At 30.7% G+C, this 16264-nt stretch overlaps 1 protein-coding gene across 1 annotated transcript in view; it reads right to left on the reverse strand.

Annotated features, from left to right (window-relative positions):
• The window catches only part of LOC145318621 (uncharacterized), a 48046-nt gene extending 35570 nt beyond the window's left edge, over positions 1 to 12476 (reverse strand). Inside the window, exon 1 of the mRNA XM_080160012.1 lies at positions 12471 to 12476. The gene's annotated coding sequence lies outside the window, so the exon portion shown is untranslated. The remainder of the gene's footprint in view (positions 1 to 12470) is intronic.
• Positions 12477 to 16264: the final 3788 nt, after the last annotated feature.

Genomic DNA, 16264 nt, shown 5'->3' on the forward strand with positions numbered 1-16264 from the left:
AGTAACTGGGAAATGTCCGACCAATTTGTATTTGTTATTTTCTGTTCAATTCTAAATGTAATAAAGTTATTTTCATGTTTTAATTTAGTGACATAAGATTTATTTATCGAGGTTATTGTGATATATTTATTAACTAGCGGCTTTGCTCCTAGTCTCTAGGTAATTAAAAAAATCAGACGGACGCACGGACAGACATCATTCTTCTTTGTATTATAGATATATTATCGCTATTTTAATATTTTTATTACAACAACATCATAATCACACCAATCTTCCAGTTGCCATATTTAAGGCACCGTTAAATTAATTTTTTTCTCGGGAATAAAAAATAAGCGTTTAAAAGATAAATTGGTCTGCAGCTACCGTTTTGTTCAAATATGTCGATTTTTTGTAGCCACCCTCCTGCTGTTTTGGTGGTGACTTTGCCAGTAGGGTGTCCTAAATATTTCAAATTTTTCAACAAAAGAAACAAGGAGGTTAACGTCCATTAAGCGAAGCTTTTTTAAAAGAAAAGCAATTAAATGTACGAAATTTTTATCATTTCAAATATAACTTAATTCTGTATAAGACAATAACAGTAGTTTTTTTTATATAATACACAATGGAAATTTTATTTTGTGCCTCTTCTCTTTTAATCTTTGGATGTTTTAATAAATTATCACTATGTCTGTCAATTAGCTAGTCTCTCGGACCGTCCGTAACGCTATAGTGGAAATATATTGTTCTCGGTTACTGTTTAAAATAGACAGCTGAAATTTTTGTGAATATTCTCTGTAACCAATTAGCATCCATTATTCACTTTCTTTGTTACGTCGGTTTGTCGGTCAAGCTCTAATAGACAAAAAAAAAATTTTCATTTTAAAGGATTGATATTTATTTCTTCTTCAAATTATAGCATATTCTTTCTATCTCTTTATGACATCCGAAAATCTGCTCTATAGCTTACTTTGTCCGTTTGTCTATTCATAATTTTTTTGATGTGCTTTGCTACTTATGTTCTTCCTTGTTAACAACATGATGTAGGGTTGTTTTGTGAAGATTTTTAGGTATATAGCCAAAATTTAATTAATAAGAAGCTTATTTGTCTTAGATTAGCCAATAGAATATAAATTGATCTTTAACATAATTTTTAAAATATAGACCTTGAAAAAAAATTGTGGAAGGTTAAGGTTTAAGGTGCAAAAAAGCTTCGCTTTGTGGGGGGGGAGGGGGGTGCAATAATTCTTTTAACGGGTGATGCATTCCCTTGCAAACTAGCATAAAACCTGCCTATGACCATAACTTAACTTTTCTGAAAATTTTAGAATCATCAGTCCAGCTGTTTACGAGATATTACGACTCTGGCTGGACTTACACGACTGATCTTTCCAGGGAAAATAAGATGGTTTTAGACTATGTTATGAAAGTAAAATTAGCTACCTTATATAAACATACACTAATGTAGATATTTTAAAAAGTCTTAAAAGATATCATTGGGTTTTATCTATATCCTAGATTATACTCATTTGTCCTGGTTTGTTCCTAAATACGCAGGGATCTTAAGGGATAAGACAATGGGCGATAAATTTACGTGTCCAATAGAAGTACCCAATGTTTGGGTGCCAGTGAAATAGAAAATGGATCAGTAATATTTGACATAAAATCACTTCACATAAATTCATTTCACATAAAACATTTGACATAAAGTATCATTTGACATAAACTCATTTGACATAAAGGTACATTTGACATAAAAATGTTTCACATAAACTCATTTGGCATAAAGGTACATTTGGCATAAAGATACATTTCATATAAAGGTATACTTGACATAAAGGTACATTTGACATAAAGGTACATTTGACATAAAGGTACATTTCACATAAAGGTACACTTGACATAAAGGTACATTTCACATAAAGGTACCCCGAGCATGGCAACCGGTGAACAGAATCTCAGTTCTGCACCACAAGCCTCGCACGACTGAAGTTCCCATGTCTATACAGTCATATTTATATGAAAATATTTTTAGAAGATTTTTGAATTTTTTTTTGAAGATTTTCTTTTAATAATAAATAAAAAATTTTAAAATTTAAAAAAAAATGGAAAATCTTCAAAAAAAAATTCAAAAATCTTCTAAAAATATTTTCATATAAATATGACTGTATAGACATGGGAACTTCAGTCGTGCGAGGCTTGTGGTGCAGAACTGAGATTCTGTTCACCGGTTGCCATGTGCGAGGCTTGTGGTGCAGAACTGAGATTCTGTTCACCGGTTGCCATGCTCGGGGAAAAAAATGACAACCTCGGGTAGACTTTGAAATGTATCTTTATGTGAAACGTTTTATGCCAAGTGTACCTTTATGTCAAATGTACCTTTATGCCAAGTGTACCTTTATGTCAAACGTACCTTTATGTCAAATGTACCTTTATATCATATGTACCTTTATGTCAAATGTACCTTTATGTGAAACGTTTTTATGTGAAGTGTACCTTTATGGCAAATGTACCTTTATGGCAAATGTTTTTATGTCAAATGTACCTTTATGTGAAGTGATTTTATGTCAAATGTTTTATGTGAAATGAATTTATGTTAAATGATATTATGTCAAATATTACTGATCCATAGAAAATATGTTTTTGAAATCTTTGGGTACCCATATGATTTTGGGTCCAAATTTTCCTTTCTTTCTGAAAATTTGGGTCATTTTTTTTATCTGTATAACTATTTCAGTTTACTCTTAAAGTTTGTCGGAAAACATAGATTTTACAAATAATATGACAAAAAAGTTGATGTGATTATTTCCCTAATATATTTTGTAAAAAGGTATTTTTTGTCTGTAGTTTAAGATTTCGATAACCAACTTCTGAACCGATTAAGTTCTCAATTTTATGGTAGCTTCACATAGGTTCCGATGTGGTTTTATGCTATCTAATTTAAGTTTTGGTGCGGTTTTAGGCTATTTTTTTGCTTTTCATACACATTCGAATACAGAGCTCCTAGGTGCTAGGGGGGCAGCCGCTAGTGTTATTTTTAAGAATTAGGAGACCTGTCTGAATGTCTTTAAAAATCTTGGGCCATGAAACTATCCCATTATGTAAGGTAGTAAGGTTTTTTTCTGTAGCTGAAGATTTAATTACCTACTGAAACGATTCACATATGTCTTGGCATGTTTTATGCTATTTTTCTTCCCTTCCCAACCCATTCGTATACAAAGTCCCTATATATAAGTAAGGGCACTGCTATTATTTTTATGATTAATTTAAAGAGAAGCTGTGCGCCAAAAACACAACAATAACTGCATAATATTTTTAAGAAATACATATTATTTTTATGCTTTGTTTTTAAGCAAATATCTTTATGGTCCTGTTTTTTTTGCTAAACTTTTTCATTCTATTACGACTTTATTTTTAGTAACAGAGTTGCTCTTCAACTCACAATACCTAACCGTCCGTTTGTACCTTACCAGTCAGTCTGTCCATCCGTCTAAATTAGACCTAATTAAATATTATTTTTCTGGCAGCTATATGAGATAATCTTCTGATATTTTACAGAATATTCCTTGTGCCAATAATAATTAATAAGTTTTCTTGCATCAATTAACATATTTCTTTAATGTCATTTGATTTTTAATTTGCTTTATGTTCTGGGCTTAACCACTTATAAAACTGTTATTCTTGTAAAATTTCTAATGACAGTTTATATGAAAATAACAGTAGACCACTATTCAGTATAAATAAAGATAATAATTAACTAAACCAAGTAAATAATATTGAAAGTTCAAGTAATTAAGGTATGGTTGATACGAATATTAAACACAAGTTTGGCAATATCCCTACGCGTAATTTGTTCATTACAAGCAATATAAAGTAGTATTTGAATCATAATAAATTGGTTGAATCAGGTTTAGAGTTATTTTACACAAAAATTAACAAAAAAAATTATTCATTGAGTTAAATTAATCTTAATTCTTTCACCTATATACTTTTGTAAAGTTAAAAATTTGTGGAAAATGTGTCGGTCTTATAATATCGTGGTCACTGCAACTGTATAAAGCAATTTTTAGCATATTATTCGGGAATGCAATATTTTATCACGGTGGAAATTAAAAGGAATATAAAGAAAATAATATTTTAGTTCGTAAAGCCGGATTTAATTTTGAAGAAATAAACAAAAAACAGTGGCGTGCTAAGGGTTTGTCAGAGGTTGTTATTTCATTGTTAATTTATTTTCAAAGGGGTGTTAACACAAGTTTATGCAAAAAAAATCATGAACTTTTTTTTTCACTGTCAAAAGTTAAAGATTTTTCCCACTGTACGATCCTTAGTTGTGTCATAGCATTCTTTTTCAATAACACCGTTACAAGACAATGCACTACTCAAAATATTCACTGTAGCTTAAAATTGGACAAAAAAAATTAAAAGTGTTTAAATGCAATTTATCAATAAGCATAATTTCATCTGCCAATCCAACTGAACCTAAGCTAACCAATTTTGAAGTGAATTTATGTGTTATTTACCAAATTAAGGCAAGTTATTGACTAGTTTAGAAGTATTAAAAAATCCGTTTCTGCTACAAAGGATTGAAGCAACAGACCCTAAAAGGCAATAGAGCCACAAATTTATAACAATATAAAATTTTAAAATTTTGTCCCATTCTAAATGACTGTGGCTGTTAAATTGCGGGGGCAGTTGTTATTGTCTATCTATGGACCAACAACCAAAATTTTTAGACCCTTGGCCATTTTTTATTATTTTCAGATACATTGCATATGTCTTTACAAGTGTTTGTTTCCCTTACTGACTGTTTTCGCATTTTTTACATTTTTTTAATAATTATTGATTTGGTTTTTGGGTTATTTTTACAATTATTTATAGGTAAGGTATGCAAATAAGTAATTAATACCTATAAATCTATAATACAAAGTAGTACGATGTCTGTCTGAAGCTTAAGATCTCAGTAACCACTGAACCTATTGGGCTCATCCTTTAGGAAATATATTTACTAGTACTGTGATGGTTTTAAGCTATTTTCTTGGGAGTGGAACACCCCCAACCCCCCCAAAAAATGAAATATAGCCCTCCCAAAAAAAAAATTAAAAAGGTGGTCGACTACCCCCCCCCCCCAAAAAAAAAAAAAATTGCACCCCCCCAGAATTTTTAAATTTTATTTTTCTATTTTTAAATTTAAATAACTCAAAAATAGGTTTATCAAACCCCTTGGGGCAAAGCCCCTAGAGGCTAGGTGCGAAGCTGCTAGTAATAAATATGCCAATAAAAGCGCTAGAAAGTGTAATGTGTGACGTCATAAAAATACGTCTAAATCTATCTCTTTTTATGGGTTTCCTTTCCCACTTCTCTTCTAGCCCTTCTTTTTTAGACGTATTTTTATGACGTCACAAATGACACTTTCCAGTGCTTCATACCAATGCAATGTAGTAGTTCCCAAGGGCTGCACTTTAACATCCCATTTAATAACAGACAACCATACCCTTTAATAACAATACCTTCATCTGTTAGTCCTAACTGTGGTAATGAGTTGCGCCTGATTTTGGCCAAGGCAGTATATCAACTATTTAGTACAGTTCATGTAAAACTTATGACATAGTAGAAGTAGGTACACTTTTTTAAAGGCATTTGTTATGACGCAGTTTAAGCCAAATTTCAAACCTTTCAGCTTCGTGGCTTATCCAAATGAAGTGCTATCTAAGGTCCTACCCAAAACGTAGGAGTCCCAAACATCGGAGTGGACAAACGCAGGAGTCCCAAACGTCGGAGGGGACAAACTTGAAATTTGAAAAAAAAATAAAAATTGAAAAACAAATTAAAAATTTAAAAAAAATTAAAAATTGAAGAAAAAAATTAAAAGTTGAAAAAAAAATTTGGGACTCCTATGTTTGTCCACTCCGACGTTTGTCCCAAAAATCCTGCGTTTGTCCACTCCGACGTTTGTCCCAATCCTGCGTTTGTCCCACTCCGACGTTTGGGACTCTTGCCTTTGTCCACTCCGATGTTTTTCCACTCCTACGTTTGGCGTGGAACCCTAGCTAAATTATTAGTATAATGTTATTTCCAGTCGGTTCTCAGCCATACTCAAAAATCATGTATAGCATCGTATTACAGACAACTTTCCATAGAAATATAATAAAGATCATAAAATTTAAACCAGTTTTGTTAGACCGGGACTTCGGCCCCTGGAGGCTAACTGGTTTTAAATATTGTATTATATTATTTCAATATCCGCGGAACGCTGTCTATAATACGATGCGCTAAACTCTTATTGACTTTATGCAGATAATCTATACTAAATTAACCACAACTACGTTAAGTTTTAAAACAATACAAAACGAAGATGTATTTCTTTGCATCATATCAATCTTGTTTTAATTTTTTATATGAAAATGCACTGATAGTTTTATATGGATAACTCGTTCAAGTATTGCTTTTGCGTTTTAAATCAATAAACTATTCTAAAATTAATACGTTTATTAATTTAAGTATGTAGCTGTTTTTTAACAAGGATGCCAATGTCCTAAGTAACGAAGCAGATAAATACAGACGGGGGACTGCCATTTACACATACAGCAAAAGCACGGTTGAGTAGGGATAAGACAATGGATTAAAAATCAATGTACATACCCAATTACGATAAACTTAATTACTACTTCTGTAGATTATATTATTTGTGAAAAATTTTTCACACCATTGGTTGGTAAAAGATTTAATAAAAGTACCCAAAGTTTTATAGCGTGGTTATACAAATTTGGGTGACAGTATAATTTACAGTCCAAAGTCCACTCCATCCCTGATAAAAATGTATTTATTTCTACAATGTTTTATAATAATAAAAAAAAGATTTGTCTTCTTTCTATGAAGAAATATGGGATCATGGAAAGAAAACAAAGCAGTGGGTTTCGTCGTATTTTCACAGAACCTTTTCTCCTATTTCTAGCCATTGTGGAGTGCTCAAACACTGCGGGGCAATCATTAACATTTACCTAACCTAACCTAATAAAACCTATCAAAAGGTACTGTGAAAATACGACGAAACCCGCAACTTCGTTTTCTTTTCATGATCCGAAATCTACTATGGCCCTATCTCTGCATCCCTGGCTGAATATTCTCAAAAATAGTTGAATAAAGTAAAGTGTTTACATATTCTATTTTTTATAGGTTTAACCCCTGTGGGGCCGGGGTCAGCATGTCTCATGAATAAGGCCTGACCCCTGGATATTAACACATGTCCTACAACAGAAAAAAAAACATTTTAAAATTGGTAAGATGTTATCAACTTTGCCAGGGATTAGAGGGATAATTATTCATTTTTGTATGCTTTTATTTACTAAGTATATTTGCGATTACTTTTATTTAATGAAATCTACCAATTTTTAACATGTACAAAACAGCCTGTTTTATTGCATCAAGATCCATGACAGATCTATATAGGAAATAAACGTCTATAAATGAGCTCGAGTCTTCCAATGGTAAAGTGTTTAAAACTCATAGTGCTCCAATGATCCTCATTAAACTCTCATTGACCAAAGCGATAAGACCTTTATCCTATTTGTTTATGGAATGAATTAAGTTTTTCACTTCATGTAGATATTTGAATTACATTGAAGTATTTAATCCTTATTTCATAAATAAATAATATATGTTCATAATAGAGTAAATCTAAGAAAACTGTATTTTAAAAGAATTCGATTGTGGTGACACTTCCTTTGTGTTAAAATATTAAAACTAAAATTTTAATCATATTAACCCTTTGGTGATGGTAATGTGAAAAAAATATAATTGAAAAAATCTTTTTAAAATCATTTAAATTAATAAATGTTTACTTCTTTCTTTTAGATAGTAATGGCGGGGGAGGAAAATTGATTTATTGAGAAATAAATAAATAGATATGTACTTATAGAAAACTAGCCAATAGCGATATAGTTATATTGGAGTGGGGACAAAACACCTAATTTAAAAATACCTAATTTAAAAATGCCTAATTTTATAAATGTCTAATGTGACAAAACACCTAATTTATAAATACCTAATTTAAAAATGTCTAATTTAAAAATACCTAATTTTAAAAATGCCTAATGTGACAAAACACCTAATTTTAAAAATGCCTAATTTTATAAATACCTAACTATAAATACCTGAGTTTAAAAATACCTAATTTTAAAATACCTAATTTAAAAAAACCTAATTTTAAGCATATCTTAAAACTGTTGTTGAATATATTAAACCGGCAGCTACACCCCCTAGAGTCCTCTAGGAGCGATTGAAGTGGGGAGGGGAATTCAATAAGGCTGGGGGGGGGGGTTACGACCCCCCTCCAAGATTTCAAAATATAGTTTGAAATAGAAAACTGGACGGACGTACAGACGGATCAACCCTAATTATAGAAAAGCTTCACTTTTAAAAATAAAATTTTATGATTAGTTTGTGGCACCTCAAATGAGCAGGGTTGTGCAAAACCCGTTTTTTTTTTTAAAATACCCCAGGGCCGTGGGTAATAGGGGTATTTTAGGGGTTTTAGGTTTTTTTTACTGTAAAAGCTAGAATAATATAAGATATTTGATTATCTATAATACAAAGTAGCTTGATTTTTGTCCCTTAAGATCCCAATAACCACTGAACCGGTTGGATTCTACTTTTCAGGAAATATATATAATGGTCCTGTGGTGGTTTTAAGCTATTTTCTTGAGGGGTGGGACACCGACCCCCAACCTCCCCCCAAAAAACAAAAAAATTACCTAAACCCCGAACCACTTCATTATGCAATCTACATTTTCCTGGATATTTTGTCTACGGTAGTCCATAAGTGTACAGCTTTACAGTACATTGTTTCTATTTGTTAAAGCAACACGTATGATAAAAGAAAAAGATTTTTTTTAAAGTAAAATGCTTATATTTCAATCAAAATCTATATTTTTTTATTTTTTACCGATCCACGTCATTATGCAAATCAAAAGAAAATCAATGAGAAAACGTTGGTTTTGCACTTTTCTCCACTTTTAAAAAATGATTCTGATAAAAGAACAATTTTTTAAGGGATTTATGCATTAATTATAATGAAAAACAGTTTTAGGTAGATTTTAATGATTTTTCTAAATAAGAAATAATTGAAAAAAAGAAATTCTATCCTTATCACTTTAGAGGACAGCTGCTGACCCCCAGTCTTATGGATGAAGCTAAATACATGTTAAAGATAAAAATTACCCTGAAAAGTATACAAAAATGTTTTTTGATGTGTTAAAAAAATCCATTTTAAAATCTTGATTTTGAGGATGATGGCCTTTAAGATGCTCTTACTAGTGGTGATGGTGAGCTAAATGTTATCTAAGTACATGACCATTACAACAACTTGTCTATTAACCTATGTACCATTTTTTTGTAGTCATAGCAGCCTCCAGTGGAGCCTCTCGACATGAAATATAACCATTATCTAAAAACTACATTATTTACTTTATGAATTTTAGTAATTAAAATTGCAATTTTTTTTCTTTTTTAATATTGCTTGGCTGGAGGCTGCTATGACTACAAAAATTGGACCATAGTTCAATATATAAGTTTTCTTCAAGGGCATGCACTTTGATAACATTTAGCTCACCATCACCACCAGTAAGAGCATCTTAAAGGCCATCATCCTCAAAATCAAGATTTTAAAATGGATTATTTTAACACATCAAAACACATTTTTGTATACTTTTCAGACAGTTTTTTATTTTTTACATGTATTTAGCTTCATCCATAAGACTGGGGGTCGGCAGCTGTCCTCTAAAGTGATAGGGATAGAATTTCTTTTTTTCAATTATTTCTTATTTAGAAAAATCAATAAAATCTACCTTAAACTGTTTTTCATTATAATTAATGCATAAATCTCTTAAAAAATTGTTATTTTATCAGAATTAATTTTAAAAAGTGGAGAAAAGGGCAAAACAAACGTTTTCTCATTGATTTTCTTTTGATTTGCATAATGAAGTGGATCGGTAAAAAATACAAAAATATAGACTTTGATTGAAATATAAGCATTTTACTTTAAACAGAATCTTTTTCTTTTATCATATGTGTTGCTTTAACAAATAGAAACAATGTACTGTAAAGATTTACACTTATGGACTACCGTAGACAAAATATCCAGGAAAATGTAGATTGCATAATGAAGTGGTTCGGGGTTTATTAGGGTAAAGCCCATAGATGCGAGGGGCTAAGCCAATAGTATAATATATGATAGACAAGTCCAAGCGAGTTTCATAGTATTTTCACAGTAGCTTTTCTCTTATTTCTACCCCTGCGGGGTAATCATTACCTCTTAACTAACCTAACCTAAAATAACCTATTAATAGCTACTATAAAAATAAAAAGAAAACCACTGTGCCATGATACCAATTAGGTCCATTCTTTTAATCTTTAGAAACAGGCTAGAACATAATTGAGTAATTCCTTTGTTAAATACATGCAAGGGGTGAATGAAAACATATTTTTTTTATATAAATAATGAAAAATAAATTGCTTTGTAAATTTTTGCTTTTTTGAAAAAAACCCAAAAACCTAAAACCCCTGTTAGTAAAATCAAAGGTTGAAGGACAAAAAAAATGAATTTTTATTTTCATTGGTTTCTTCCCTAAACTAAGTAGCCGTAGTGTCGCTTTCTTGGGGGGTGATAGTAGACCTGACCATCCCCCATTTTAGTTCTAGTTTTATAAAGAAAGATTAAAGAAATATAAAAAAACGGGGGGAGGGGGGGGGGGGGGATTTTTTGAAAGGGTGATTTCTCATTGGAAGGTGTTGGTAACCTCCCAAAAAGCGTTATAAACCATGAACTACGGGAAGCTTCATTGTAAAGATGAACCATATTGGTTCAATGACTAGCGAGATCCTTCAGCCAATTGGATTAATGTTATCAAATTTTTAAGTATTTTAATGAAAAAAATATATATTTTAGAATTAGGCATTGTTAAATTAGGCGTTTAGATAGTTTAGAATTAGGTATTTTTAAATTAGGCGTTTTTAAAATTAGACATTTTTAAAATTAGGTATTTTTAGTTAGGCATTTTTAGTTAGGCGTTTTTAAATTAGGCATTTATAAATTAGACATTTATAAATTAGGTGTTTTTAACGTAGGTGTTTTTAACATTAGGTATTTTTAAACTTAGGTGTTTTTAGTTAGGCATTTTTAGTTAGGCATCTTTAAATTAGGTGTTTTGTCCCCACTCCGTTATATTGAGCCAACTCTAGTTGATAGATGTCCAGGAGTGGAAACAGCTATTAGTGTCCAATAAAAATTGACGTCATACAATGCAAATGATTAATGATAGTAATTAGTCAATTACAATGCATACTGGCCTGTCATTGGTAATTTGTATTGTATGACGTCATTTTTTATTGGACACTATATGCTGTTTCCCACGAGTTATTTAATTACAACTTCTTAGTCCTAATAAAAAAATAATCTTATTTACGTTTCCAAAGGCATTTTTATAAAAATAATAGTGTGATTTTTCTTAAGAATGATTTATATATTTATGAAAACAAGGACAATTATGTTTGTAATAAAACAGCAATTAAAAGCTGAAAATTAGTAAAATTTAAAAAGGTCCTAAAACTGGTATACAGTAATAATAAAGAAAAAAGGTATATTTACTGGCATAAATAAAAACTTATTTGTCACAGATTGACATTTGGATGGTCGGACGGACAAACGTACATATAGTCTTAAAGTGGCTATGCTCTAAAATTATAAGGACTTTTAGATTTGATTAATAAATAAGGAATTGATATTTTTCGCGCAATTATTTTCTATCCCTGAATTATAAGATGCATTTTTAAGTATGTTGTTACAAAACAGATCTCAAAAAGTGCAGCGAGAGTACGTGAATGTTAATTAATAGCGAAAACTACCGCATTATGCATGACAGAAGGACAGACAGGCAGTAAAGGCTAGTATCAAAGAAGCCTTGCTACTAAAAATAATAATAATTTTTCGTTTTAACCGAACACTTTACATTTTATTTTGTAATTTTTTGGTTAAAAATGCATTTTATAGTTTTACGATACCTTTCTTACTACGTACATAGTTCTCACAGTACAATTTTTATTATTCTCATATTAAACAATCTAGAATGGTTTTGTTTGCCCTCAGATTCCAAAGGCCCGAACCAACAAATCATGGATTAATTTATGATTTTTATTTTATTATACATTGAAATTTGCCTCTTATACAATACGATAATAGTTATCTTTCGCAGCGTATTATAGCCAGCTTTAGGCGGATATTAAAAAGAAAAATTATAAGATTAAGTTTGGTTAGCCCCGAGATGTGGAAGGCACGGGCTAACAAAACTGGTTTTAATATTATGATTGTACATTTTAATATTCACAGAAAACTGGATGTAATACGATGCTAGGCATGATTTTTCAATTTGACTGAGAACCGGTTCTAGTCCAGCGGATATTAATCGGTTTCGAAGCTATACTGGCAATGATGTTCTTACCTATGACGCTAATATGATGCTAGGCATGATCTTTCAATTTGACTGAGAACCAGTTCTAATCCAGCGGATATTAATCGGTTTCGAAGCTATACTGAAGAAATAAATTTTCTTACCTATGACGCTAAGTTAAACAGTGGCCATTTCTAACATGATACTCAGTTCAGGATTTTGTCTACAGGTCGTCTGAAAAATAAATAAGGAATTAATATTACATATGTAATACGTATTTACTAGAGACTACGCAATTTAGAAGCCTCTAGGGGCACTTAAGGTGGGAGGGGGGAATTTTTACCCCCCCCCCCTCACTTTCGATTTGAGTTTTAAAAAAGAAAAGTAAAAAATATTTTTTTTCTGTTTTGGGGGGGTTGGTAGGGTTGGGATACCCTTGATAAAATTGTTAAAAACCATCCCTGGATCTATATGAAGCTTCACTGTAAAGGAGAACAATATTGGTTCAGCGGTTAGCGAGATCCATCGTGACAGACAAAAAAGCTTACTACTTTATATAATAAAATTTTAATACAGGTACCCAAAGTTTTAAAACCAAGATATCTAAAAACTTTGGATATTTTTATAAAATCTTTATACTTATAGTGTCCCAATTATTTAACCAAGTAATTTTAATCTAATTTAGGGATAATTTATTTCCTTTATTGGGAATATTAATCAATTTATCGTCCATTGTCTTATCCTTTAAGATGCCTCATTTTGTGAGTAGTTGCACTACTCTGATAAAAAGGAGAATGTATTTGCATGGATATTATGGGATCAGACAATACAGGATAAATAGATATACATCCCCAATGAGAATATACAACATTACCCTATCTGCAAAATAAAATTATTGGTTGAAACGTTTGGAATAACCGCTCAAAATTGAGTGAATGTACCCAAGTTTTTTAGATAAAGTGGTTATAAAACTTTGGGTACATGTGTAACATCCCAATGTCCCCTCCTTCCCTGGTATTTCGTGATCTGTTTAAGTTTTATAGGATTATCCATTTGTTTTCATATTTTTGTATTCAGGAACAAGTATGCCCATAAGAAGCGCAGCATTAAAAATCTAACAGCAGAAAGGATGTTGTAAAAAATATATTCTCAACAAAAGTAACAGGATGTCTGCGCTGAAGGATCTGGCTAACCAAAATTCGATATGATTACAATAAATCTTCTTATAGGAAAGGAAAGGTTTATAACCATTTAGAAGGAGGCTACCTCCACCCTCCCAAGAAAAATCGCCTTTAATTAAATTTCATTTTTTTGTTAAACTAAAATGTAAACAGGAGGTTTGACTTTAGTTATAAACCTTCCCTGGACATAAAAGAGGCATTACTGAAAAGAAGAACATAGAGCAAAATCTAAAGCTACAGACAAATACGAATACACCCGTTGATACAATTACATATAACCTGAATCTACGACCAAACCAATTGAATTATAGAGTAGCTTAACAACCCTTTATGAAAATAAATTTCTAAGAAGTGAACAATAATAATTTTAAACTTATTTTTAAACCCTAGAAAAATAAGACTAACCATTTTTGCAATTCTAAGAAAATCCAAGAAAAGGTTTTTATTAGATTTTAAGCATGTGATGTTTGTAAGAAATTATATTCTAGTATGGCTTTAAAACGGATTAATATCCGTTGGATTAGAACCGGTTCTCAGTCACAGTGAAAAATCAGGTATAGCATCGTATTACAGACAATTTTTAACGAATATTAAAAAAAATAATATTAATACCTCTTTTTATTAGCCTGGGTATTTGGTCAATCGTTGCTAACAAATCTGGTTTTGATAATTCTTTATTTGATATACGCGGAAAGCTGTCTATAATACGATGCGATAGATATCGATTACTTTCTACCTTTCAGGCAGTTAAATTTTTTACAATTATAGCATGCTAATTCTTTAAGGGTAAAAATAAAGTTTTTCTTATTTTATTTAAACCTTTAATAATTTACTGCACAAGATCAATATTTACATGTTATTAAATCATTATATACTTTTCCTGTTTTTACCTTAACCTAACCTAACGTGAAATTTTTAAATTTATGCTACAATTACTCTCTAATTAAGAGTTCTAAGTGAATATGTTAATAATAATTCATGTTAACACCCCATTAATTTGATAATTTCATGAGTAAAAAAAGGGCGGGAAAGGTCGGGAAATAGCTTATAACCATCCCAAGTTACTTTTAAAGCTTACCAGAAAAGTAAAACTAATTTGGACCAGCTAAAGCTGAGATCTTTAGCTACAGACAAAAAAAAACATACCATTTTATATTATAGGATACACTGTTACAATTAATAAAAAAATAGATGAACTATAAATAAGATAGATAGATTAAACAGACAGACAAAAACAAATAAGATAGATAGATCTAAATAGACAGACAGAATAGACAGATGGACAGATAGATAGACAAAGTTGACGCGAATGTGCGTACAAGTCCTTAAATAGATGTCACAAGACAGATAACAACAAAAATGCGCCGTTTTAGGCGTCACAAACAAAAAAGGTATCAAATATGAAGGCAAAATCCCTTTTATCGCCACCAAGAACAACTATTGTACCCAAATTAAAGTAACAAAAAATGTATTTATGATGCTTTATTTAGGTTTACTTCGGAGGAGCCCCGCAGAGCTAAGGAGCATTATTGATTCAGAAAATTCATTAAATGAAGGATTTAAAAATATTTAAATTAACTTTTTCCTTAAGTAAATACTTTATAATAATTTTAATTCTATGTATAAAATCTGACAAATTAACCATTCTTATTAAAAACTTATTAATACAAAAAAATCAGTTGTAAAAATCCATAACTTAAATATAGATAAATATATTCACAATTTTAAACCTCTTTTTAATAACTTTATTGTAAAGAAGACTATTTTTCTTTATATGTTCAATTCCTTCTATCTATTCAAGGATTTAGGGGATGGTACAATCAAAGATAAAGTGAACTTTAATACTTCAAGATATTTTGAATCAACCCTGGAACTTTCTCATAATGGTCATAGAGTTGCTACGCTTTCTAAATTGTGACCAACTCTTAGAGGAATTTAAAAGCCAAGTTTAAAATTGATACTAATAATGACAATAATAACATATCTAATGTAACCATAAGAGCTATCCGACATTGACGTACGGGTGGATCGACTGTAATTATTGAAAGGCTTCACTTTTAGTTAGAAGTTTTACTTATTGTGTTATGTGAAATCCTTTTATTTGTGAATCTTTAAAGCTACAGATATAAATTCCAAATTTGGAGTGTCTAACATTAAAAATTACCTTATTTTTATAAATCATTCTACGGCTTTAGTCAAGCAACTCTTTGACTATTTTCTGACTGTACGTCTTACTCTCTAACATTTAAAAAAATTATAAAAAGTTTCAAAGCTTCTCTATAAATATGTCTGTGTGTTATCCTATTATATAAAGTATTATTATATGTATAAACACATTTAATTTTTTTAACTATTTATTTGCGGAATACATATGTTTCTCTATAAAAATAGATCATCAGTTCCAATTAAGATGTATAAAATAAGAGTTAAAAAGATATATGTCCATGCATTTTGAATCCTTTTTAAAGACTAACTAAATGAGAAAGAAGTGTTAGAAAATTGTGCCCCCTGCGGGGTTTTTTTACTGCCTATATCCTCTTGGGGTTGGGGGGGAATTAGCATCTTTATATAAAAAGGGGGAGGTGTTTAAAGGGAATCTTTAAATAGACAAAATTAGGTCATATTTATCATTTGCAGTTTTACAAATTAATACATATTATATAA

Source organism: Acartia tonsa, chromosome 5, assembly GCF_053477335.1.
Source record: "Acartia tonsa isolate MP-2025a chromosome 5, ASM5347733v1, whole genome shotgun sequence".
Lineage (NCBI taxonomy): Eukaryota > Metazoa > Arthropoda > Copepoda > Calanoida > Acartiidae > Acartia > Acartia tonsa.